This window comes from Bos grunniens, chromosome 6 (genome assembly GCF_055505025.1).
Source record: "Bos grunniens cultivar Pamir isolate PY7600 chromosome 6, Bosgru_T2T1.0, whole genome shotgun sequence".
Taxonomy (NCBI): Eukaryota; Metazoa; Chordata; class Mammalia; order Artiodactyla; family Bovidae; genus Bos; species Bos grunniens.
Genome location: NC_141170.1, coordinates 97,825,008 through 97,851,930, shown reverse-complemented (window position 1 = coordinate 97,851,930; position 26,923 = coordinate 97,825,008). Strand labels below are relative to the sequence as shown.

The 26,923-nt window shown below is 40.7% G+C and overlaps 1 long non-coding RNA gene across 10 annotated transcripts in view; it reads right to left on the bottom strand.

Moving 5' to 3' along the window:
* Window positions 1-26,054, bottom strand: part of LOC147371065 (uncharacterized) — a 166,496-nt gene extending 140,442 nt beyond the window's left edge. For 2 of the 10 annotated variants that reach the window (XR_015166245.1, XR_015166249.1), the window contains exons 1-3: window positions 25,821-26,048; window positions 25,601-25,708; window positions 8,978-9,060 (exon numbers count right to left, since the gene is read on the bottom strand). This is a non-coding gene — a long non-coding RNA (uncharacterized LOC147371065). Of the gene's footprint in view, window positions 1-8,949; window positions 9,061-25,600; window positions 25,709-25,820 lie in introns of all 10 variants that reach the window. The other 8 variants (XR_015166246.1, XR_015166247.1, XR_015166250.1 and 5 more) reach the window with 8 other exon arrangements.
* Between the last annotated feature and the right edge of the window lie 869 nt (window positions 26,055-26,923).

The window sequence follows — 26,923 nt, the reverse complement described above, 5'->3', positions numbered from 1 at the left end:
TAAGCGTCTTTTAATTTCATGGCTGCAATCACCATCTGCAGTGATTCTGGAGCCCAGAAAAATAAAGTCTGACACTGTTTCCCCATCTATTTCCCATGAAGTGGTGGGACTGGATGCCATGATCTTTGTTTTCTGAATGTTGAGCTTTAAGCCAACTTTTTCACTCTCCACTTTCACTTTCATCAAAAGGCTTTTTAGTTCCTCTTCACCGCTCACAAAATTTTGAAAATTAATTCAAATAGATTAAAGACTTAAACATAGGATCTGAAAGCATGAAACTATAAGAAAGCATAAGGGAAAGTTCCTTGACACTGATCCTGGCAACAATATGTTGGACATAACATCAAAAGCATAAGCAGCAAAAATGACTAAGTATAACTACATCAAACTTAAAAACTCCTGCAGAGCAAAAGAAACAATCATCATAATGAAAAGGCAACCTACAGAATGAGAGAAATATTTTGTAAACCAGATATATAAGTAGTTAATTCTAAACTATTAAGAACTCATACAACTCAAAAGAGAAAAAAAACCTGCTTAAAAATACAGGAACTGAATTGACATTTTCCCAAAGATGACAATAGAAATGGCCAATAGCTACATAAAAAAATGTTTACCATCATTAATCATCAGGGAAATGCAAATAAATCCACAAGATATCACCTTACACCGGTTAAAATTGACATCATCAAAAAGAGAGGCACAGATGTAAGGAAGCCCTTGTGCATCATTAGTGGGAAGGTAAATTGGCATAGCCAAAATAGAAAACACTGTGGAGGTTCCTCAAAAAAATTAAAAATAGAACAACCATATGATCCAGCAATCCTACTACTTGGATATATACTTGTGGTATATGAAATGAAATCAGTATCTTAGAGATAGCTGTATTCCTATGTTCATTGCAGCATTATTTACAATAGCCAACATATGGAAACAACCTAAGTGTCTGCCAACGGAGGAACACTTTAAAAAGATTTGGTACACACACACACACACACACACACACACACACACACAATGTAATGCTCAGCCATTAGAATAAAGGAAATCCTGCCATTTGGAACAACTTGGATAGACCTTAAGGACATTATGCTCAGTGAAACAACTCAGATAGAGAAGGAAAATACCATGTGATCTCACTTATAGGTGTAACTAAAAAAGCTTAATTCAGGAACAGAAGCCCAAATGGTGGTTGCCAAGGGCAGGCTGTGGAGGAAATGGGGAGATATTGGACAAACTCCCAATTATGAATAAGTTCTGGAGATCTTGGGTACAACATGGTAACTATAGTTGACAATACTATATTACATAAACAGAAAAATTGTGAATAGAAGAGATATTAAATGGTCTCATCACAAAAAAGAAATGGAAATTATGTGAGGGGATAGAGGTGTTAACAAACCCTACTGTGGAAATCATGTTGCAATATATGAATCAAATCTCATTGTATGCCTTTAACTTACACAAAGTTATATGTCAATAATATCTCAATAAACTTGAAAAAAATGAGGCACTAAATAGGCAGACTTTATCAGTATTTCTTTCACCATGCTGTGCAATAAATCTGTTTGCTCAACCAGATATACTATCCACTATTTCCATGTTGCTCTCTGCGCTGGGAGATGAGTTATGTAGACTACCTAGAGGGATTCCCAACCCTCTGGCTTCTGATGTTTGGAATAAGGAATCCTGGCAGGAGACGAGAGATGGGTAGGGGATCGAGACCAAGGTAGTTAATTCTTCTGGATCCTTCCATTGAGGCAGTTTCCCCTAACTGAAGTCACTGGTCCTGTCTTGGCAGTGATCCTTACAAGCACTTTTCCTGCTAAATTTCAGTGAGAGCTCCCTCTCCTCAGGTTCCCAGAGATGTACCATGTACTACAGGCTTGTGATTTTCCTACATCCTATCCTTTGTGTGTTCATCCCAACTTAGTGTGCTGGAACCTTGATGGAAACACAAGTAATCAGATCCACACAATGTAAATCATATCTAGTTATCTTACCTAAAATAATCAGAAAACAATAGTGTATAAAGAAAGCATTTGTTAAAAATTATGTCAAATTAGCATTTACATATACATTGTTGTGATACAACTATTAATCTGATACACTTGCTGTCTCAGTTTTAATTTGTGGTATATAAAACTCTTGTATTGATGCTTTGGTGGCTCAGACAGTAAAGAATCTGCCTGCAATGCAGGAGACCTGGGTTCGATCCCTGGGCTGGGAAGATCCCCTGGATAAGGGAATAGCTACCCACTCCAGTATTCCTTCCTGGAGAATTCAATGGACACAGGAGCCTGGTGGGATACAGTCCATGCGATCATAAAGAGTTGAACACGACTGAGCAATGAACACTTTCACTTCATAAAAATCAGGCACATTTAATTTGGACACATTTTAAATTATATGAAAACAATCAATACTTTGGCCACCTGATATGAAGAGCCAACTCATTGGAAAAGACCCTGATGCTGGGAAAGATCGGAGACAATAAGAAAAGAGGGCAGCAGAGGATGAGATGGTTGGATGGCATCACAGACTCAATGAACATGAATTTGAGCAAACTCTGGGAAATAGTGGAGGACAGGGGACTGCCTGTCATGCTGCAGTCCAAGGGCTCACAAAGAGTTGGACACAACTTAGAGAATGAACAACAACAAAAATCAGATTATATGTTTTAAAGAACTAATATTGCTCTTGCTGATAGCATGCTCTGATTTTTTTTTAACCTCTGGGGCAATTTTTCCTTTTATCATACAACAAAAGTATTTCTCATATAGAAAGTTAGTCATTAAGAAAAGAAAGTCATATTATCTGGGAATGTGTATAAGTTTAGAAAGTGTTGAATATATTAAAACACTAGCAGAATTTGTCCATCTGTTTGGGGGGTCACACATTTAAGTTTTCATTACTAATGATCCAACTCGAATTCTTTACAGCCCCATTCTCAGCCAACACTGGAAAAGTGTCGATGTATATTATCACCAGAAACCTGTGCCTTAAATTAAAGCTATGGCAATCTGGCCACATTAGAGCATGAAGTAGGACGTACACAACTGAAATGGATCCATCTAACATTTCAAGGGAAGAAACTGATATCCTCGTAGGGTGTTCTTACAAAATGCAAATTCACTGATGTGGAGACCTTAGCATAAAACCCTTTATTTTACTTGATGGCATTTTAACACCATCCTTTCCTAAAGAAAGGAATAAAGCAGTATGAAACTAAACCCATCACTTGAGAGAAAATATTTATAGAAAAGATAGTGTATTTTAAGATCAACTAATGACTGCTGCCATTCAAATTACAGAACTTCTGCATGCTTCCATTTGAGAAAAAAAAAAAAAAAAGAGCCCAAATATTTATGCTGAATAAATGGTCCCTCTCTCATACTCACACACAGTGGTTACAAGACATGAATAATTCTGTTCTTCACGTTGAAGTCTTTGGTTAAGTTTACTTCAGAGGCTGGGACTACAGTTCAAGCTCTGTAGCTGCCCTAATATGATATGCTTGGAGGCAAATCAAACACCAGTTTTAACAGGCTGAGACAGAAGAGAATAGTGGACCTGAAAAACTGAAAAGCAAGGATGTGTTCCCTAATTAAGTCATAGAGACCCTACTCAGGCTCCAGCCCGGCTGAGGCCCTCTGCCTCAGTTGGGGGACAGCTCTTTCTTCTTTTGGATTTAAGTAGGTGAATAATGAAACTGAAGCTGAAACAAACACAGTAAAAACTTTATCCAGTGGCTGAAGAATAAAGAAGCGAGAACAAAGTTCACAGATCAGCTTCTCGCCCACTTGGCAAGAGTGATTTAAAGAGTAAAGATGAATGAGGCAAATGACAAGGAAGCAGATGCAGTAATCTACCCTGGAAAGAGCAGGGCCTTTTCAAGTGCATGGGGTGCCACCTCCTTTCTATCCTTAATGTCCAGTCGTGGCTGGTGGTAGATGTGCCTTTTAATATGCTAATTAGTAAAATCAGCATATAATGAGACTCAGGGTCTATTGAAGATCAGATGCATTACCATCTTGGTCCCATCTGGGCTTTTTTGTTTTTTACTTTCTTATCTCTGTACCCTTTAAAAAATTATGTTAATTCCTGCCAACAGCGAGGGTTGGATGGTTTGGTTTCTATCTCTATCTCAAACTGGCATGAGGGGAGCAGGTACAACAGGAATATGGCAAAAAAAAAAAAAAAAAAAAAAGAGCTGAGATAAGCTTTATAAAGCAGCCTGAGATCTAGGGCAGGGTTGTGTGGTCAAAGAATCCAACTTCCTAGCATCTGAAGAGTTAAGAGAAGCAAGTGTTTGAATGTCTTTGGACAAGTTGGCCTCTGCAGAGGAGGAAGTGCCTTTGCTATTAGGAATGTCATTTGCTAGAAAGAAGTTGGCACCATAAAGTTCTAATGTTCACTGCTTGTTGCTGTTGGTGCACCAAGCATAGTTCAGTTCAGTCACTCAGTCATGTCCGACTATGTGCAACCCCATGGACTGCAACATGCCAGGATTCCCTGTCCTTCACCAACTCCAGGAGCTTGCTCTAACTCATGTCCATCGAGTCGGTGACACCATTCAACCATCTTATCCTCTGTCGTCTCCTTCTCCTCCTGCCTTCAATCTTTCCCAGCATCAGGTGGGATGCTGAGGATTGGTTGCAAGTGACCTCTTTAGTCAGACTCTCCATGAAGGAACTGGGAAAGTGAATAAAACCAGTTCATCTCATCCTCCATCTGTTGTCAGAGATGCTCCAGGTATTTGCTCCAAACCCTCAATGTTGGCAGGAGTTAACATAAATCTTTAAAGGGTACAGAGATAAGGGAGTTAAAAACAAAAAAGTTAAAAACAATATTTTCCAGTGAGTGAATTCTTCACATCAGGTGGCCAAAGTATTGGAGCTTCAGCTTCAGTCCTTCCAATGAATATTCAGGACTGATTTCCTTTAGGATTGACTGATTGGATTTCCTTGCTGTTCAAGGGACTCCCAAGAGTCTTCTCTAATACCACAGTTTAAAAGCATCAATTCTTCTGTGCTCAGCTTTCTTTATAGTCCAACTCTCACATCCATACACGACTACTGAAAAAAACCATAGCTCTGACTAGATGGATCTTTGTTGGCAAAGTAATGTCTCTGCCTTTCAATATGATGTCTAGTTTGGTCATAGCTTTTTTTCCAAGGAGCAAGACTGGAGGCCAGTGGGATTTGATTATAGGACTTCCACAGGACTGGGGACAGAGACTCTTGGAGGGCACAAACAAAATCTTGTGTGCACCAGGAGACAGGAGAAATTCCAGGAGTCTCTGGTGGAGGCATGGGTCAACAGTGGCCTGCTGCGGGGTCAGGGGCACTGATTACAACAGTGAGAGCACAAGTCCTTTTGAAGGAGGTGCCATTACCGTAATTACCCCTATCATAGTTTGGCCTCAGGTCAAACAGCAGGGTGGGAACACAGTCCTGCCCATCAACAGAAGATTGGATAAAGTTTTACTGAGCCAGGCCCTGCCCATCAGAGCAAGACCAGTCTCTCCCAACAGGAAGCTTCCATAAGCCTTTTATTCTTATCCATCAGAGGGCAGACAGAATGAAAACCACAATCACAGAAACCTAACCAAACTGATCCCATGGACCACAGCCTTGTCTAACTCAATGAAACTATGAGGGCCACCCAAGGTAGATGACTCATGGTGGAGAGTTCTGACAAAACACGGTCCACTGAAGAGGGAAGGGCAAACCACTTTAGTATTCTTGCCTTGAGAACCCCATTAACAGTATGAAAAAGCAAAAAGATATGACACTGAAAGATGAACTCCTCGGGTTGGTAGGTGCCCAATATGCTACTGGAGAAGAGTTTAGAAAGAATAAAGAGATGGAGCCAAAGTGAAAACAATACCTAGCTGTGGATGTGACTGGTGGTGGAAGTAAAGTCCGATGCTATAAAGAGCAATATTGCATTAGAACCTGGAATGTTAGGTCCATGAATCAAGCCAAATTGAGTGGTCAAACAGGAGATGGCAAGAGTGAACATCAATATTTTAGGAATCAGTCAACTAAAATAGATGGGAGTGGGCAAATTTAATTCAGATGACCATTATATCTACTGCTGTGGGCAAGAATCCCTTAAAAGAAATGGAGTAACCATCATAGTCAACAAGAGAGTCTGAAATACAGTATTTGGGTGCAATCTCAAAAATGGCAAAATGATCTCTGTTCGTTTCCAAGGCAAACCATTCAATATCACAGTAATCCAAGTCTATTCCCCATTGACTAATGCTGAAGAAGCTGAAGTTGAACGGTTCTGTGATGACCTACGAAACCTTCTAGAACCAAGCACAGTAGGAGATGAGAATTACAAGAAGAGAAGAAAAATTTAGGGAGAGGAAGTAAAGAAGTGACTTACCAGCCTAAGAACTTTTTTTTACTGAATTTCCTTCTTAGCAGCCCTGTCTCCTGTTATTCTTGGCAAAAAAGACTTCTGCCCATTTAACTTGGGCCCCACAGCTGACATCCAAAAGCCTTACTCCATCAAGTTTCCTTACCTTTTTCTTATGTTACATAAAGAATTATGGTTAGTCTTAGTTTGTACTTAGGGTGCCTAAAAAAGGAGTTCAATAATACTCAGAAATAAGAACTAGCAAGGATAAGTCAAGATGGGAATGGAGTAGGAAGACATGCAGTTCACCTCTCCCCACAAATGCATCAAGAATACATTTACATATAGAATAATTCTCACAGAACACCTACTGAACACTAACAGAGGACCTCAGACATCTGAAAGGACAAGAAAGATCCCTGCATAACAGGATAGTATGAAATAAAGAAGGGGAAAGGAAGAGGCGAGGAAGTAGGCTGGGACCTGCATCCATGGGGTGGGGAAAGCTGAAGGAGAGAAGTTCCTGCACCTGGGGAGGCTTCCTTACTGGTGAGAAAATAATCTAGGACAGAAGGGGAAGTTTGGGGGCCAGGTCTATGGCAGGCAGGACAGAGTGAGACCTACACCGAGGTCTATGCCACAGGCCTGCACACCCCAGTCTGAGACGTGTGTCTGCCAGTGTGGACCAAGGCTGGATGTTGGACCACAGGGTTTGGACAGCAGATCCAGGGAGAAGACTGCTGTTGCCGTGAGGAGAAGCTAAGAGAACAGGAATGAAGAGCCCTGCAATCAGGAGGGCTCGTGGAGGAAGCCGGACAACCACAGAAGCAAAGTGCTGTTGTTGAGTGATGCATGAAGGATGGGGCTGCTATTGCACGCTCTCTCCCCACATGATAGCCCCTGCCTCCACAGACACTAGGAAGGGCTCCCATCGAAGCAGGCTTGTGCACCCCTAGCTACCACCTCCTACGCCCTTTCCTTCCCAGGTGGGCTCCTGTGCTCTGGGGCAGTCTCACACACCTGTGGGTGGCCCAGACACAGAGGTGGGGCTAAAACCACATTAGGAGGGCATATAACTAAGGAAGAAGAGCTGAAATCTCTCCTGGTGGATGTCTGAACTACAGATTTAAACCCCCATGACTGGCTTTGTAAGCTCAGTGCCTTCAGAACATCTGAGTGCTCCTGCAGCTGAGTCAGCTCTAGCTTCAGCAGTTACAGACCTTGTGGACACATTGGCATGGTGACTGGGCCAGGCCAGAGTCTGAGCTATCTCCAGAGTGCCCAAATTGTGTCCAGATACATGATTTATTGCAATCCTGGGACCTGACTTCAGTGGATCTGTGCTGGTGGCCTGGTGAAAACTCGTGAAAGACACCAGGACCATTTGCTGGCACACTCATGGTTAAGGTGGGGCTGAGAGCAGTGACAACAACAATGTACTCTGAGAGCTCACACGATGGGTAAAAGATGACACAACAGAGCACATTCACCAATGAACAGCTCCACAGGAGAAACATTCAGTGGCTTCCCTCCCAGTGGGAGCACTCCAACCCTGCCTACCTCAAAGCACAGATTAGAAATATACTAAGTTCCAGATCAGAGAGCCTCTACTCCAACAACTAGAGCCTCTACTCCAACAGCTGCCTTATGAAAGGGCAGTGACAAGCACAGAGCAAAGTGCGGGCCCTGATCAACATCCAGGGAAGGCCCTGGTCACCACGTGAGTCACGACGCCAGTGAAAGGGGTAACGGACAGCACACACTGAGCAAAGGTGTGACAGACATCTATACTGAAAAGAGCCCTCACACCAAAAAATATTAAACCCACGCAAGACACAGAGATGTTTCTAGACAAAATAGCCCTCTAAGACAATCTGAGGGGCTGGCATTAGGATGAAGAGCCCTCAGAGCATTTAGCCTTGCAGGCCATCTGAGTTTGAGTGCAGAAACTCCACAGGGCTGAGAGAAACCCAGACTCCATCCTTGGAGGGCGCACACAAGGTCTCATGTACACCAGGACCTAGCACAAAGCTGTACTTTCATAGGAACCTGGGCTAGCTCTACCAAGGGATCTTGGCGTGTTTACTGGGAAAACAAAGGCTGGCTATAGCTCACTGTTGGGGCAAAGATACCAGTAGTAGAGGACCCAGAGAATATTGTTCAGTGTGAGTTCTCCTGGAAGTCCCCATTTTCCCACTAAGACCTGGCCATACCCAGCAGCCTGCAGGATCTAGGGATGGAAGGCCTCAGGCTAAACAACCAATAAGATAGGAATTCAGCTCCACCCATCAGAAGACAGGCTGCCTAAAATCATAATGAGCTCACAGCCAAGGTCTTCCCTGGTAACTCAGATGACAAAGAATCTGCTTGCAATGCAGGAGACCCAGGTTCGATCCCTAGGTCAGGAAGATACCGTGGAGAAGGGAATGGCTATCCACTCCAGTAATCCTGCCTGGAGAAGTGCATGGACAAAGGAGCCTGGCAGACTACAGTCCACAGGGTTGCAAAGAATCTGGCAAGACTGAGCAACTAATACTGACACGACCCTGGAAAGGGACAAAACACAACTTTACTCACCAGACTGCAGGCACCGAGTCCCTCTTACCTGGAAGTCTGCACGAGCCCCCACACCAACCTCATCCAGCAAGAGGCAGGCATCACAGGCAAGAGGTACTATAATCCCACAGCCTGGGGAAAAGAGACCATAAACAGTGAAAATTAGATGAAACAATAAATTAGAGAAATATGGTACAGATGAAGGAACAGGATAAAAACCCACAACAATAACAAAATAAAGAGAAGCTAGGCAATTTACCTGGAAAAGAATTCAGACTAATGATATTAAAGGTAATCCAAAATCTCAGAAAAAATATAATGGAGGCACGACTGAGAAAATACAAGAAATGTTTAACAAAGATATGAAAATTTTAAAGAACAAACAGATGAACAACACAATAACTGAATTAAAAAATACACTGTGTATAATTCCTCAGTTGTGTCCCACTCTTTGTGACCCATGGACTGTAGCCCAACAGGCTCCTCTGTCCATGAGGATTCTCCAGGCAAGAATACCGGAGTGGGTTGCCATCTCCTCTTTCAGGGGATCTTCCCAATCCAGGTATCAAACCCAGGTCCCCCGCACTGCAGGAGCACTCTTTACTATCTGAGCCACCAGTTCAGTCCAGTCCCTCAGTCATGTCCAACTCCTTGCAACCCCATGGACTGCAGCACACCAGGCCTCCCTGTCCATTGCCAACTCCCAGAGTTTACTCAAACTCAGTGTCCACAGAGTTGGTGATGCCATCCAACCATCTCATCCTCTGTCATCCCCTTCTCCTCCTGCCTTCAATCTTTCCCAGCATCAGGGTCTTTTTCAGTGAGTCAGTTCTTCACATCAGGTGGCCAAAGTATTGGAGTTTCAGCTTTAGCATCAGTCCTTCCAATGAATATTCAGGACTACTTTCTTTTAGGATGGACTGGTTGGATCTATTTGCTGTCCAAGCGACTCTCAAGAGTCTTCTCCAACACCACAATTAAAAAGCATCAATTCTTCGGTGCTTAGCTTTCTTTATAGTGCAACTCTCACATCCATACATGACCACTGGAAAAACCTAGCTTTGATTAGATGGACCTTTGTTGACAAAGTAATGTCTCTGCTTTTTAATATGCTGTCTAGGTTGGTCATAACTGTTCTTCCAAGGAGCAAGTGTATTTTAATTTCATGGCTGCAGTCACCATCGGCAGCGATTTTTGAGCCCCGCAAAAGAAAGTCTGTCACTGTTTCCATTGTTTCCCCATCTATTTGCCATGACATGATGAGACCAGATGCCATGACCTTAATTTTCTGAATGTTGAGTTTTAGGCCAACTTTTTCACTCTCCTCTTTCACTTTCATCAAGGGGCTCTTTAGTTCTTCACTTTCTGCCATAAGGGTGGTGTCATCTTCATATCTGAGGTTATTGATATTTTTCTCCAGGCAATCTTGATTCCAGCTTGTGCTTCATCCAGCCCAGCATTTCTCATGATATACTCTGCATATAGGTTAAATAAGCATGGTGGCAATATACAGCCTTGACATACTCCTTTCCCGATTTGGAACCAGTCTGTTCCACGTACAGTTTTAACTGTTGCTTCCTGACCTGCATACAGATTTCTCAGGAGGCAGGTGAGGTGGTCTGCTATTCCCATATCTTTAAGAATTTTCCAGGGTTTGTTGTGGTCCACACAGTCAAAGGCTTTGGCATAGTCAATAAAGTAGATGTTTTTCTGGAACTCTCTTGCTTTTTTGATGATCCAACAGATGTTGGCAATTTGATCTCTGGTTCCTCTGCCTTTTCTAAATCCAGCTTGAACATCTGGAAGTTCACGGTTCATGTACTGTCAAAGCCTGGCTTAGAGAATTTTGAGCATTACTTTACTAGTGTGTGAGATGAGTGCAATTGTGCAGTAGTTTGAGCCCCTCCCACCAAGCCACCAGGGGAGCCCTGAAAAAATTAAAAAATACACTAGATGAAATCAATAGAAGAATAACTGAGGCAGAAGTATAAGTAAGTGAGGTGGAAGACAGTGTGTTTAAAATTACTGCCACAGAATAAAATAAAGAAGAAAAAATGAAAAGAAATGAGGAAAGTCTCAGACACCTCTGAGACAACATTTAAATGCATCAATATTTGCAGGATAGGGCTCCCAGAAGAAAAGGAGAAACATAAAAGGTTGGGGAAAATATTTGAAGCAATCATAGCTGAAAACTTCCCTAACATGGAAAATAATCACACCTATGTCCAAGAAGTGCAGAGACTCCCATACAGGATAAACTCAAGGAGGAACATGCCAAGGCACATAGTAATCAAACTAACAAAAATTGAAATGCAAAGAAAAAATATCAAAAGCAATGAGGGAAAAGCAGCAAATAATATACAAGGAAATCCCCATAACCTTATCAGCTGAGTTATCAGCAGAAACTCTCCAGGCCAGAAGTGAGTGGCATGATATATTTAAAGTGATGAAAGGAAACCTATAACCAAGAATACCCAGCAAGGCTTTCATTCAGATTCAACACAAAATCAAAAGCTTTACAGACACACAAAAGCTCAGAATTCAGAAAGACAAAACCAGCCCAATAACAAGTGCTAAAGAGCCCTATAATAAATGCTAAAGGAACCTTTCCAGGCAAGAAAAAAGGAGGTTACAACTAGAAACAAGAAAATCCCAAATGGGAAAGCTTACCAGTAAAGGCAAACATATGGTAAAAGTAGGAAATCATTCACACACAAATATGATATCAAAACTAGCACCGTGAGGAGAGTACAAATGCAGGAAACAGGAATTGAATTTGAAATTAAGAGACCAGCATTTAAAACAACTTTGTACATACACAGACTGCTATATCAAAACATTATGAGAACTTCAAACCAAAACACTACAATAAATACAACACACATGCAGATAATCATCAAACCACAAGAGAACAAAAGAAAGGAAGAAGACTGAGAAAAATCATAAGCAATTAGAAAATGTCAATGGGAACATACATATCGATAATTACTTTAAATGTAAATGGATTGAATGTTGGCTGAATGGATACAAAAACAAGACTGATATATATGCTGAAAATAGGCCCTTTTCAGACCTAGGGACACATAATAGCCTGAAAGTGGGGGCATGCAAAAAGATATTCGGTGCAAATGCAAATCAAGAAAGCTGGAATAGCAATACTCATATCAGACAAAATAGACTTTAAAATATAGACTGGTACAAGAAACAAGGAAGGACACCACATAATGATCAAGGGTTCAATTTAAGAAGATATAACAATTGTAAATACATATGCATCCAACATAGGAGTACCTCTATAATGCAAATACTAATAGCCATAGAAGGAGAAATAATAACAATAGTGGGAGATTCGACACCACTTACACCAATGGACAGATCATCCAAACAGAACTTCAGTAAGGAAACAAGAGCCTTAAATGACACATTAGACCAAATGAACTTAATTGATAAGGGCATCCTATCTGAAAGCAGCAGAATTACTTTCTCCTCAACTGCATATGAAATATTCTCTAGGATAGATCACATCTTGTACCACAGATCAAATCTTGGTAAATTTATGAAAATCAAAATCATTTCAAGCATGTTTTCTGACCACAATGCTGAGATTAGAAATCAATTAAAGGAAAAAAAAACTATAAAAAAAACACATGAGGCTAAACAATATGTTACTAAGCAATCAATGTATCACTAAAGAAATCAAAGAGGATATGAAAAACATCTATAGATAAATAACAATTACAGGACAATCTAAAATCTATGAGACACAGCAAAAGTGGTTTTAAGACAGGAGTTCATAGCAGTACAATCCTACCTCAAGAAACAGGAAAAATCTCAGATAAACAACCTAACCTTACAAATAAAGTGACCAGAGAAAGAAGAGCAAACAAAACCCGAAGTTAGTAGAAGGAAATCATAAAGATCAGAATAGAAATAAATAGAGACAAAGAAATTAGAAAAGATCAATGAAACTAAAAGCTGGTTCTTTGAAATGATAAAAATGGTAAACTTTTAGCTAGGCTTATCAGAAAAAAAAGGGAGAGGGTTCAAATCAATAAAATTAGAAATAAAAAATTACAATGAACACCATAGAAACACAAGGATCATAAGACTATTGCAAGCAACTATATTCCTATAAAATGGTCAATCTAGAAGAAACTGACAAATTCTTAGAAAGACACAACCTTCCAAGACTGAACCAAAAAGAAACAGAAAACCTGAACCAACCAATCACAACTACTGAAATTGAAACTGTGATTAAAAAACACTCAACAGTCATGACTTTACAGGTGAATTCTATCAAACATTTCCTTCTAAAAATCTTCCCCAAAAATTTCAGAGGAAGGGACACTCCGAAGTAATTCTACAAGGCCACAATGATACCACACAAAAAAGAAAATTACAGGCCAATATCACTGAATAACACAAACACAAAAATTCTCAACAAAATACTAGCAAGCCAAATCCAACAATACATTAAAAGGATTCTATGCCATTGATAAAGTGGGATTTATCCCAGGGATTAAAGGATTCTTTGATACATGTGAAATCAATGTGACACACCATGATAACTGAAGAATAAAAACTATATGATCATTTCAATGAAAGTGAAAGTCACTCAGTCGTGTCTAACTCTTTGCAACCACATGGACTACAGCCTACCAGGTTCCTCTGCCCACGGGATTCTCCAGGCAAGAATGCTGGAGTAGGTAGCCATTCCCTCCCCAGGGAATCTTCCTGACCCAGGATCAAAGCAGGCAGGCAGATTCTTTACCATGTGAGCTACTACGGAAGCCCATCATCTCAATTGGCACAGGATAAAGCTTTTGATAAAATTCAATACCCATTTATGATTAAAAAAAAAAGTTCTCCAGAAAGTAGGGATAAAGGGAACCTACCTCAACATAATAAAAGCCATATACAACAAGCCCACAGCCATTTCATTCAAAGATGAAAAACTGTTTCCTCTAAGATTAGGAACAATACAAAAATGTCCACTCTCACCACTTTTATTCAACATAATTTTGGAAGTTCTAGCCATGGCAATCAGAGAAGAAGAAGAAATGAAAGAAATCCAAATTGGAAAAGAAGTAAAGCTATCACTGTTTGTAGATGACATATTATATGTAGAAAATCCTAAAGCCATTACCAGAAAACTACTAGAGCTCAGTTAATTTGGTGAAGTTTGCAGGATACAAAATAAATACACAGAAATTTCTTGCATTCCTATACAATAAAAATGAAAGATCAGAAAGAGAAATTAAGAAAACAATCCTATTTATCATTACATCCAAAAGAATAAAATACTTCGGAATAAACCTACCTAAGGAGGCAAAAAACTTGTACTCAGAGAACTATAAGATGCTGATGAAAGAAATCAAAGACGACACACAGATAGAGAAATATACCATGTTCTTGCATTGGAAGAATCAAATTTGTGAAAATGATTATACTACCCAAAGCAGTTTATATATTTAATGCAATCTCTATCAAATTATCAAAGGTACTTTCTGTTCATAGAAGTAGAACAAAACATTTTTACCATTGGTATAGAAATACAAAAGACCTTGAATAGCCAAAGCAATCTTGAGAAAGAAAAATGGAGTTGGAGCATTCAACCTCCCTGACTTCAGACTATACCACAAAGCTAGAGTAATCAAAACAGTATGATACTGGCACAAAGACAGAAACATAGGTTAATGGACAGGACATAAAATCCAGAGATAAATTCACTCATCTATTACAAAGAAGGCAAGAATGAAGAAAATTCTCTTCAATAAGTGATGCTGGGAAAACTGGACAGCTACATGTAAATGAATGAAATTAGAACACTCCTTAACACTGCATACAAATAAACTCAAAACGGATTAAAGACATAAAACTAAGGCCAGATACTATAAAACTCTTAGAAAAACACAAGTGGAACACTCTGACACAAATCGAAGCAACATCTTTTTAGATCCACCTCCTAGAATAATAAAAATAAAAAACAAATTGAGCCTAATTAAACTTAAGAGCTTTTGCACAGCAAAGGAAATGTAAACAAAACAAAAAGTCAACCCTCAGAATGGGAGAAGTTATTTGCAAACAAAGCAACTGACAAGGGGTTAATCTCCAAAATATACAAACAACTCATGCAGCTCAATATCAAATAAACAATCCAATCAAAACATGAGTGGAAGATCAGACCTCTCTCCAAAGACATATAGATGGCTGAAAAATATGTGAAAAGATGCTCAACATCACTATTATTAGATAAATGCAAATCAAAAACTACAATGGGATACCTCCTCACATGGATCAAATTGGCCATCAAAAACAATCTGCAAGCAATAAATACTGGAGATGGTGTGGAGAAAAGGGAACACTCCTACACTTGGTGGGAATTTAAATTGGTATAACCATTATGGAGAGTAGTATGGAGGTTTCTTAAAAAATATAGAACTACCATCTGATCCAGCAATCCCACTCCTGGGCACATATCTAAATAAAATCATAATTTGAAAAGACAGATGCACTCAAATGTTCATTGCAACACTATTTACAATAGCCAAGACATGGAAGCAACCTAAACAGTTGTTGAAAGAAGTAAGGATAAGTAAGATGTGTAAGATATGTACAATGGAATATTACTCAGCCAGAAGAACAAAAAAATGCCATTTGCAGCACCTGTTGAACCTAGAGATTGCAATACTGAGTAAAGTCAGTCAGAGAAATACAAAAATCATCTGATATCACTCATATGTAGACTCTAAAAATAATGTTACAAATGAACTTATTTACAAAATAGAAATAGACTCACAAATGTAGAAAACAAACTTATGGTTATGGGGGGAGGGTTAGGGAGGGATATATTGGGAGATGATATATACATACTACTATATATATAAATCGGAGAAGGCAATGGCACCCCACTTCAGTACTCTTGCCTGGAAAATCCATGGACAGAGGAGCCTGGTAGGCTGCAGTCCATGGGGTCGCTAAGAGTCGGACATGACTGAGCGACTTCACTTTCACTTTTCTCTTTCATGCATTGGAGAAGGAAATGGCAACCTACTCCAGTATTCTTGCCTGGAGAATCCCAGGGACGTCAGAGCCTAGTGGGCTGCCGTCTATGGGGTCACACAGAGTCAGACACGACTGAAGTGACTTAGCATTAGCATATATATAAAACTAATAAGGACCTACTGTATAGCACACAGAACTCTACTCAATCCTATGTAATAACCCATATGGGAAAAGAACCTAAAAAACAGTGGATATATGTGTATGTACAACTGAATCACTTTGCTGTACACCCGAAACTAACACAACATTGTAAATTAACTATACTTCAATAAAAAAATTAAAAGAAAGTAAGTAGTGGCAAAAAAAAAAATGTTTAAAAGATCTAAAGCAAAGCTTGTTTTTTGTTGTTGTTGTTTTTCTTATGTTGTAGCTGCCTTTCCCTATATGTCTGTTCAATTATTTTTGCTACCCACTGATGGACCCCCTCCACAGTCCATAGTCCAAATCCAAATAATTGACTTAGTTCATTAACTCATATTGATATTAACTAATTACTAACAGAGCACTTCTGCAAAGCTTCTCCGTGGATTACTGACAATATTGCAGATTCCACATTTGTATCAAATACCAATAAGTGATCTGAAGCAAGGGTTTTGGGTAGAACAGCTAAATTCAGGGGAAGATGAACATGGCACCTATCTTGAGTGAACTGTCCAATAACTGACCCTTCCTGTAATACCTCCTCTATGCTTTCTACTGACCCATATTTCACAAATTCTTCAAAGAACAGCTCTTGTTGCTTTTCTTCATGGAACTCTCTCAACTACTTCAGGTTGCAGCATACTGACTGCAGTGGCAAAGATATGAGGTCTGACATCACACAGGTCTCACAATCATCACAGAATTCATACCTTAGGCCAGGTGCTTTCCAACTTAAGTGTGTATTAGAATCTCCTAGAAAGCAAATTTCTGAACCCCAGTCCCAGAGATCTGACTCAACAGGTCTGGGTTAGGCCTTTAAATCTGCATTTTTAAACTAACTCCCAGGAGATGCTGATTGTGCTTGTCCATGGAACACACTTTGAAGACAACTGCCATACTTCACTCACCTTGTAGCTATGGGGTTCTGAACTGATTATTTAGTTTCTATTTGTAAAATGGGGATGCTAATAGTATTTTCATTGGGCTGCCATGCAATTTATATGAATCAAAATAGATTCCATGTTTGGTTTATAGTAGCAATAAAAATTAACTGATCTAACTTGCCTTTCTGTGATCTTTCTTACATATGCAATTAACAATGAAAATTCAATCTGTGATTTGATACTTCCTTAAAATTAAACACTGATGTAAGTTTAGATGGTGGTATATCATGGCTCTTCAATTAGATTCCCGGTCACTCCAGAGAGGTTGCGTAGCCCCCACAGTGCTCTCTATACTGTATGCACTTTCAATCCAATGGGAGGCAGTGGGGTGACAGGGTTAAAAGCAGACATGTGGCACGAGAGGACCTGGGACAGAATTGCAGCCCTGAAACGTAGAATCTATGTGACCTCGAGTGAGTTATTTAGCCTCTTTCTTCCTCAGTTTCTTCCTCTTTAAATTGGGAATAATCATGAGTTTCCTCAAAAGCGTGTTGTATTAAATGAGGCAGTATATGTAAAGCACTTGAAAAGCACCTTTTTATGTCAGCTGAAAGTCTCAGAGATGATCTCATTGGCCTCCCTTTATCCATGGCACACAGTTACTTTGGTAAACATATTTTCTGAACACATCCTTTTTGCACATGATAAAATATGGCCTTGGGGTATGCTCCAGAAAGAAAACTTATGTGCAAAATTAGGAACTATCAAATCAGCAACTGTATAAACATAATGAGTGAAGCATTAAAATACACCCAGAGCAATGTCATTTCCTTCATTATTTTATCACTGTTTACTGGTTTCTCCTCCCTGCTAAAGTCACTACATGATCATAAGCATTTTACTTTTTCAATAAGCCAGGAAGGGTGTGGATATCACAACAGAAAGAGCACAACTTGTAGTCAGACTTCTTTAAGTTCGATCTTCTTCAAACCAGTTATGTCAAAGTGGGAAAGTTCTAAGAGTGGAAATAAAACTTGATAGTATCACTTACCATGAAGTATCATAGTAAAGATGATATTTGATAATGTATGTAAAAGCACTTGGCATAAAGTAGGTATTCAGTTAATAGTACTTAGTATTCTTTTTTGAATCCCTGGCATCTACCACCATGAGTAATTGTAGCCTTAGCACTTGCGAATGTTTTTGAAAAAAATCAATGTATAAATTCAGCAGTGTGGTGGTGCTTCATTCTCAATGTTGATTAATTCCAGATAACAAATCAGCGTGTTCAATAGCACTAAGTCACCCAGTCATAGATCTCCCCACATCATCTCTAGAAAATTATGACTGTCCATTAAACAAACAGACTAATTGCTCTGTGGGTTAGTTTAACCCCAGGACTCAATCATATGTGATAAGAAACTCTAACTACACTCTTGCCTCTCCAAGATATTTTCCTATTCTGTTTTGCTCATCTCCATGTAAGGCAATAAAAGTTACTTTATTGTAATAGGATAAACTCCATCTATAAGCAATGTCTGAGGGAATTCTAAAATAGCATGTTCTGGAATGAGCATAATTATTGGTTGTGATTCTTTGGACAAGTTATTGAAAACATTTCCAGGCCTCAGATTTCACATGGGTCTAATAGGAACTATAATACTCACTAAACTGTCCTGTAATGAGATTTATATGTCTGTCTAGTCCTTTTCCTGGTTCTTTATTTTTATCCCTAGAGTTCACTGCTAAAGACGCCTTGATGATCCCAGTTCCTTCTGTTTAGGTAGTCAAAATATTTATCAGTGTGGATTTCCTCTTACGTGAGGCTCCCCTTCAGACAGTCTCACACACAGCCTTGCTGGGTAGGCAGTGTGAATTTGGCAAATGCAAAGTCATACAGTTCCTGCAGTGCAGTCCTGGGTCTGGGAAACAGCTGCCCAGCCAAGGCAATCTTCATTCAGGTGGGGCCATGTGCCAAGGTGGTTAAACAGTGGGCACACCTTCTCTACTCTCTTCCCCATCTGCCAGTTGGATACAGAGGACTCCAGGCCCCAGGAGATGGTAGAGCCATAATCCGGGGTCACTGTGGAAGGAAGAGCCTCTGGCCAAAAGTGAACAATTGCACCAAACTATTTCATGCATGAGAAAGAAATTTCTATTGTGTGGAGCCACTACAACTAGGGGTTTGATTTCTTAGAGTACCTAGTATTACCTTGGAGAAGGCAATGGCATCCCACTCCAGTACTCTTGCCTGGAAAATCCCATGGACGGAGGAGCCTGGTAGGCTGCAGTCCATGGGGTTGCTAAGAGTCGGACACGACTGAGCGACTTCACTTTCACTTTTCACTTTCATGCATTGGAGGAGGAAATGGCAACCCACTCCAGTGTTCTTGCCTGGAGAATCCCAGGGACGGGGGAGGCTTGGTGGGCTGCCGTCTATGGGGTTGCACAGAGTCGGACATGACTGAAGCGACTTAGCAGCAGCAGCAGCAGTATTACCTTAAAAAATGTGGTAGAGAAACAGTTTTTCTTAGAACGGCTATGGGTCCTCTGTATATAAACTTGGCAGAAGATGTTGTATTAAGAAAAAAGTAATAACTATTATATAAGTGAAAATTATACATTTCAAACCTTCAAGCTATATGGGATCTGCAGAGATGTTTAATTTGGCCTTCAGTTGTTAAAGACATGGAATTAGTTGCCAATGTTTTCTAAACAGATTTTACATAAAACTCAGAATGTTCAGCTTCTTTTGAAAACTTGGAGAATTTGACCACACTGTTCGAGTTCCTAGGCTGCACGAATTGACCACAGGTGAGGAGCTGGTGGTGTGAGAGTTGGATTGTGAAGAAGGCTGAGCGCCGAAAAATTGATGCTTTTGAACTGTGGAGATGGAGAAGACTTTTGAGAGTCCCTTGGACTGAAAGGAGATCCAACCAGTCCATTCTGAAGGAGATCAGCCCTGGGATTTCTTTGGAAGAATGATGCTAAAGCTGAAACTCCAGTACTTTGGCCACCTCATACGAAGAGTTAAAAAGAGTCATTGAAAAAGACTCTGATGCTGGGAGGGATTGGGGGCAGGAAAAGAAGGGGACGACAGAGGATGAGATGGCTGGATGGCATCACTGACTCAATGGACGTGAGTCTGAGTAAACTCCAGGAGCTGGTGATGGACGGGAGGCCTGGCGTGCTGCTATTCATGGGGTCACAAAGAGTTGGACACGACTGAGCTACTGAACTGAACTGAACTGAGGAGCTGGTGACCAGTAGGTTCCACCATTCCATTCCTTCAATCTTGTCAGCTATTCTTGTGTCTAAACTTACAGATCTCATCAGAGTCTAACCAGGAATACAGAAAACAAAACAAACACAGGGAACTAGTATTAATAACACAGCTGATGGAGGAGAGGAGAGAATCATAGGGATTGTGAAATAAACCAGAGGTTGATACAGCAAGAAGCTGCTTCTACTACATGGCTGGAGAGAAAAAGGAGACAGTGTTGTAGAAGCCCAGGGGCTGTACTACTCCAGGTACTGGAATCTGAAGGAGATGCCCCTGTTGCTGGAGAGGCTGTTGTTGCTGTGTTAATCACTGAGTCGTATCTGACTCTTTGCAACTCCATGGACTGTAGCCCACCAGGCTCCTTTGTCCATGGGGATTCTCCAGGCAAGAATCCTGGAGTGAGTTGCCATTTCCTTCTCCAGGGGATCTTCCTGACCCAGGGATTGAACCCCAATCTCCCACATTTCTGGCGGATTCTGCCACCTTGCCCTCTCTGGGTTCCTACTGTGACCTCACCCAGCAGGAAGTCAGCTGACTCGGGGCCTGGGGAAAACATTAACCCTTTGGGGTGAATCCTTCTGACACAGAGCAGGGCAAGGAAGGGAAGGCATAGCTATCTGAAAGCAAACCAGCCTAGAACCTGGACCCATGCCTGCTTTAATCACGTGTAATGTCTGCCTGAGAAGGCAATGGCACCCCACTCCAGTACTCTTGCCTGGAAAATCCCATGGACGGAGGGGCCTGGTGGGCTGCAGTCCATGGGGTCGCTCGGAGTCGGACATGACTGAGCGATTTCACTTTCACGCATTGGAGAAGGAAATGGCAACCCACTCCAGTGTTCTTGCCTGGAGAATCCCAGGGACGGGGGAGCCTGGTGGGCTGCCGTCTATGGGGTCACACAGAGTCGGACACAACTGAAGCGACTTAGCAGCAGCAGGTCCCTGACAGTGTTTCAGTGTGTCATGTCTTTAGAGCGTGAGAAGATATACCTTTCGGTTTCTCTTCAGAGAAGTCAGTCACTTTCCCACTTCTTTGTCTTTCTTATTTCAATGTATTAGTATTGAGGAAATCACTTATTTGGTTTCTTTTTTTCTTTAAATAGTGAAACTTTATTTTCATTGGTAAACGCCCACCCAAAACAAATCAACAAAAAAAAATGTGGAAACCTCCATCTGAGTATGTGATAATTTCTACTTAGAGGCTCTAAAATTTAAACAGAACAACAACAAAAAAAAACTAAGTCACTTACCAAGCTTAGATGGACTCAGAACACAAAGCTTAACTACCTTCCAAGAATGAAGAAAATAGAATTCCTCTTATTCTCCTTATAAAAAGAACAAAAGCTGTTTTATCCTATCACAAAGTCTATCTATAATTGAATCTAAAAATACAAAGTATTACAAATTTAAGCTTTTAAATAGACATGTTCATTTACTACATGAAACTGTTTTTTTTTTTTTTAATTTGAGGTGTAGCCAATTAACAATGTTGTGGTAGTTTCAGGTAGACAGCAAAGGGACTCAGCCATACAAATACACATAACCATTCCCCCTCAAACCCCACTTCTGTTATTTGGTTTCTTAAACTGTGTTTTTGTATGTCATGAGAAAACCTTCCTCTTACCAATACTGCTGCTGCTGCTGCTAAGTTGCTTCAGTCGTGTCCGACTCTGTGCGACCCCATAGACGGCAGCCCACCAGGCTCCCCCGTCCCTGGGATTCTCCAGGCAAGAACACTGGAGTGGGTTGCCATTTCCTTCTCCAATGCATGAAAGTGAAAAAATACAGTGAAGTTGCTCAGTCGTGTCTGACTCCTAGTGAACCCATGGACTGCAGCCCACCAGGCCCCTCCATCCATGGGATTTTCCAGGCAAGAGTACCGGAGTGCGGTTGCCATTGCCTTTTCCGATGTATAATACTACCATTTACTAAACACAGACTATGTGTCAGGTCCTGTAATGTGTGACTGATCACAATAACAGTATTTGCAGAGTATTGTTTCCCTCATTTTATTGAAGAGAAACCTGAATCTCAGGTCAGTTAAGGAAATATGCAAGGTCACATGGCTGACAAGTGACAGAACAGAATTTCCACTGAGACCAGCTAGACCTCTTTGTACACAGTTATTGCTGCTAGCTAGTCTCTATCTCAGACTAATCTTAAGTTTTTTTTTTTTTCTGTAGAATTCTGGGTTATAGTTGTCCTGAATGCCTCATCACCATCTGCTTATCACTTGATGTGATTGCCTAACATAACTCTTTGTCTCTACAGTATTGAACACATGCTTAGTTAAGAACCTTTCCTGATAAGGCCAATCACATTTGTATTAAAAAAAAAAGTTCTGCTGAAACATTTCATTGAGGGAAATTTGGATTCCAGTTCAGGAAAAAAATGATAGATTCCTTCCAACATGTATCAATATACTGTTACTTCCCAGACATATATAAAGATACTGAGAAATGTAGGAAGGTTTCACGAGAACAACATATTTTGCAGAACACACAGAGAAGATTTAGGGATGAAGAAGATTCCATATTGGGACTGTGATGCAGGTAAAATAATAGCAGTTTTAGTTACCTTAGAAATTAAGTATGTGATACTTTTGCTTTTCCTCTCTCCTCTTTTATTTAAGTCACTACCCAAGACTGCTATTTCTGCAAATACTAGAATACCTGGCTTTTCGAAGCATATAAGTAATATTCAGTTCATATAAAAGTCTAATTTTAGTTTCTTTTTACATATTTTTTTCTGCTCTATTTCACATTGATGATGACTCTATTCCTTTTGAAATTCTTTACCCCCATTTTTTCAGACACAACCTGCTTTTGGCCCTCCTGCATCTTAAGTACATTTGTCCCAATTCCTAAAGTGTCCTCTCTTATTCTGCTGGGAGGCAGGGCAGTGTAGTGGTTGCAAGCACAAGCTCTGGAGCCAGACCACCTGGACACGAACCTCGATTCTGCCATTACCAGCTCTCTGACTTTGGGCTGCTTACAAAAACTCCCCTCACCAGGCATTTGTGGTACAGAACTTATTAATACATTAAGATTGAAAAGTTTGAGGGGAGGAGCAACATGGCAGAGTAGAAGGACCTTGAAGTTACCTCCTCTCACGAGCACACCCAAATCACAAGTAACCACTGAATAACCATCAGTAAAAAAAAAGACTGCAATCTACTAAAAAATACATAGTCTGTGTCCAAAGATACAGGAAACTGCAAGACAAATTACAAAATGGGAAAGGTCATGGTAAAGGCCAACATACAGGAAAGGTAGGAAATCATCCACATACAAACATGGTATTACGAATGTGGGATATTTAAAGTACATTTGAAATTAAGAAGTCAGCAACTTTAAACAATCATATCTATACACCATGTACTTTATATCATGTACTATACATAAAATATAGATCGCTATACCAAAATCTCATGGTAACTGCAAACCAAGAATCTATAATATACACAAAAATGGAAAACAAATCCAAACACAACACTAAATACAATCAAATTACGAGAACAAAAGAGAAAAGGAAAACAAAATAGTCCTCCAATGTACCTACCTTAACACTTGTACTTTCAGCATGCATGCTTCCTTCTGCTTAGATCCTGAACAAGGTACTATAATAGCTACTCAACCCTCCAACCAATCAGGTCAGAATTCAAAGAACCTGGAGCAGCTCTGAGGTCCATAGACTCACATGATTCCTTCAATATTAAACTTAACAGTAACTGCCACTTAACTAAGCATTTTGAGTCCTCGATTAGACCCTGGACATGCATTCATTTTCATTTGCCTAGGAAGACCATCTGAGGATAAAGTTACTCAAGATCACACGAACCCAGCTTGGATGCTAGAACCCATGTTCTTTCTATGTCAATGCTTATGAACAGGGACCTCTCAACCTGGGTCTCTAGGTTAAAGTGTCTGTTTCCCCCTTTTCAGGCTGTAACCCTATTCTCAATATAGACAGTCTTGATTGAGTCTCTGACACCCATGTATGTCTTATTAGCCCCCTCTCTGCAATGGTTGGACCTGACTTGTGGACTCAGTTACTAGCCGAAGTTCTGCTTCTTCAGGAATGAGTTTCTGGCAACAAGCTAATTGGTCACTGGTCACTGTCCAGACCAGTATTACTGTCCCCATCACCACCACAGAAGTTCTGGGGTGGAGCTAGTTCACCCAGGCAGATCTACTTTCAATGCCTTCTCCAGAATAAGAGCTGATGAGAGATGTTTGAATGGTCACCTACCTTGGGCCAACATTACATTAAGCACCTAAAATTTATTGTTGAACTTGAATGGTACACAGCCACCCTGGACCCTGAAATTGTCAGGATGTGGGACTGACATCCAAGTCCACATCAGATCATGGCCAAATATGTTGATATAGTTGAAAAGCACTTGTGCAAAAGATATACCAAGAAATAACAAATGTGAGATGTACATAGAGACACTCTGGATTCCTGCAGAACCTTGGGTTGTGGGTCCTAGTTCACACTGTCAGTGGGAAATTCACCCAACATAGGTTTGTAAAATTATCAGTGGTGGTAAGGAAGTTAGGAAAAGTAGCGATTGGTAAGGCTGAGTCACAAATAGTCACAGGCGGGAGCATTTCATCCTACAGGCGCTAGCAACACCATGCATTAGTTTTTCACAGTGTGCATGAAAGTCACCTGTGGCTCTTGTTACACTGTAGATTCTAAGTCAGTACATCTGAGGTAGGGCCTGAGGCTCTGCATTTCTGAAAGCTTTCCTAATGTGCTGATAGCCACTGATCCTCAGACCACACTTTGCATAGCAAGCCCATAGACCTCCTTGACACAGGTATAGTTGACTTACTTAGATTGAAGTCACATGTAGGTGGCACTAGAATCTTCCAGCCAAGGTGCATGATCTTACCCTAAAAGCAATCATTTATAGAAAAAAAAAAAGACCAACCCAGCGCTGAGTCTCAGAGTATGAGGGAGATGGAACCTCGGGTTGAGGGGTCTGAAATCCCATACCGAAATCGAGAGAGGGAAAGGATGGGCAGCAGTCATAGAAACAGCAACAGCGGCGTTCACCTGAATATCTGCATTTGAAAAGCAGAGAAAGTAGCCTGAGGTATTTCAAACCAGGTCCAGGAAATGCCAGGCCAAGGACACAAGACTCACTGGCATAGAAAAGGCAAACTCAGAGTCTAAACAACGAGCAGTGAAAGAATCGGCACAGGAAAACCAACACCACCAAAGGTGAGCGTAGGGTCACAAACGTCCAGAAGGCAACCAGGTCAGTTCTCAGATGTGGGAAATGAACTTACCTGCTTACCTTCAGCTTCCAGAAGGAACTGAGCAAGGAAGTCAGTGTTCTAGTCCCAGACGAAACCGCACGTCCAGCAAAGAACCCAGGACGGGATGAAATGCCAGAGCTGAAAAACTCAACTCTGTTACTCACATGGAATACTCTGAAAAGGTACGTCTTAAATTATGTCGTAAAGTTACGTCCTACTGAACCAATGAAAGGCCTGTATTCCTTCTTACCTTCGTGGGGCAGAATCAACACAACATGTGTGAATTAAGTGGCTCTCGCTGTGAAAATCCGCAAACAGTAGGAGGCACAAGGCACGCTGGTAAAGCCCTGAGTCTCAAAAGGAGCTTCCCAGAGCAGCAGTATCAGCATCACCTGGGGAGCTGTTAGGAAATGTGGTCTCAGCCTCGCCCCTATTCTATCAGTCAGAAGCTGGCGGGGGTGGCACCTTGCAGCCTTCGTTCCAGCAAGCCCTCCAGGTGATTCTGATGCACGCTCACAGCCATACAATCTATTGAAAACGTGTGTGTGCTCTCAGTCGTTTCTGGCTCCGAGACGCTATGGACTGTAGTCTGTCTAGCTCCTCTGTCCATGGAATTATTCAGGCCGGAATACTGGAGTGGGTTGCCAGTTCCTCATCCAGGGGATCTTCCCCACCTAGGGACAGAATCTGCGTCTCCTGCATTGCAGACAGATTCTTGACAGCTGAGACACCCAGGAAGCTAAAGAACTAGTGAAGACTAAAGCCTGCCTACAGGGAGAAGAAAACTCAGTAGAAATTTGATAATGGGCATTAACATTTTTGCCCATTAATTATGTGTTTGGGAAATAAAAACCAATAAGGTTTTTATTTCCCAAACACATAAATGTGTCTACTGGTAAGGACACAATTAGGAATTTTCAATAATCCAAATGTCTCTTTCTCCAGCATGGTATGGGAGACCCACTACCTTAGGTAGGTAGCTCTTTGGTCAGAGTGGTCATTTAATATAAATGTATTTAACAGAGAATCCAGAAAAAAAATGCTAAAAATCCTGAGCCCTAAATATGTCTTCATAAAATCACACAGTACAATAAAAATGGGAATAGCAAAAAATGAAATTGAAAAGTTTAATTTTCATGTCTAATCTGAACAAGGATCTAGATGCTAACCAGATTCACCTCCTAAATTCAGAATTACATAGGGTATGCTTACTTTGGGATGCTTTTGACTCTATGTAACAGAAATCCTCTTGGGGTAGACTTATAGAGAAAGGACACGTGTGTATTTGTGAATGAGCAAGCCCAGAGCTTACTTTGCTGTTCTTCACAGACTTTTGGACTCTGTGGGAGAAGG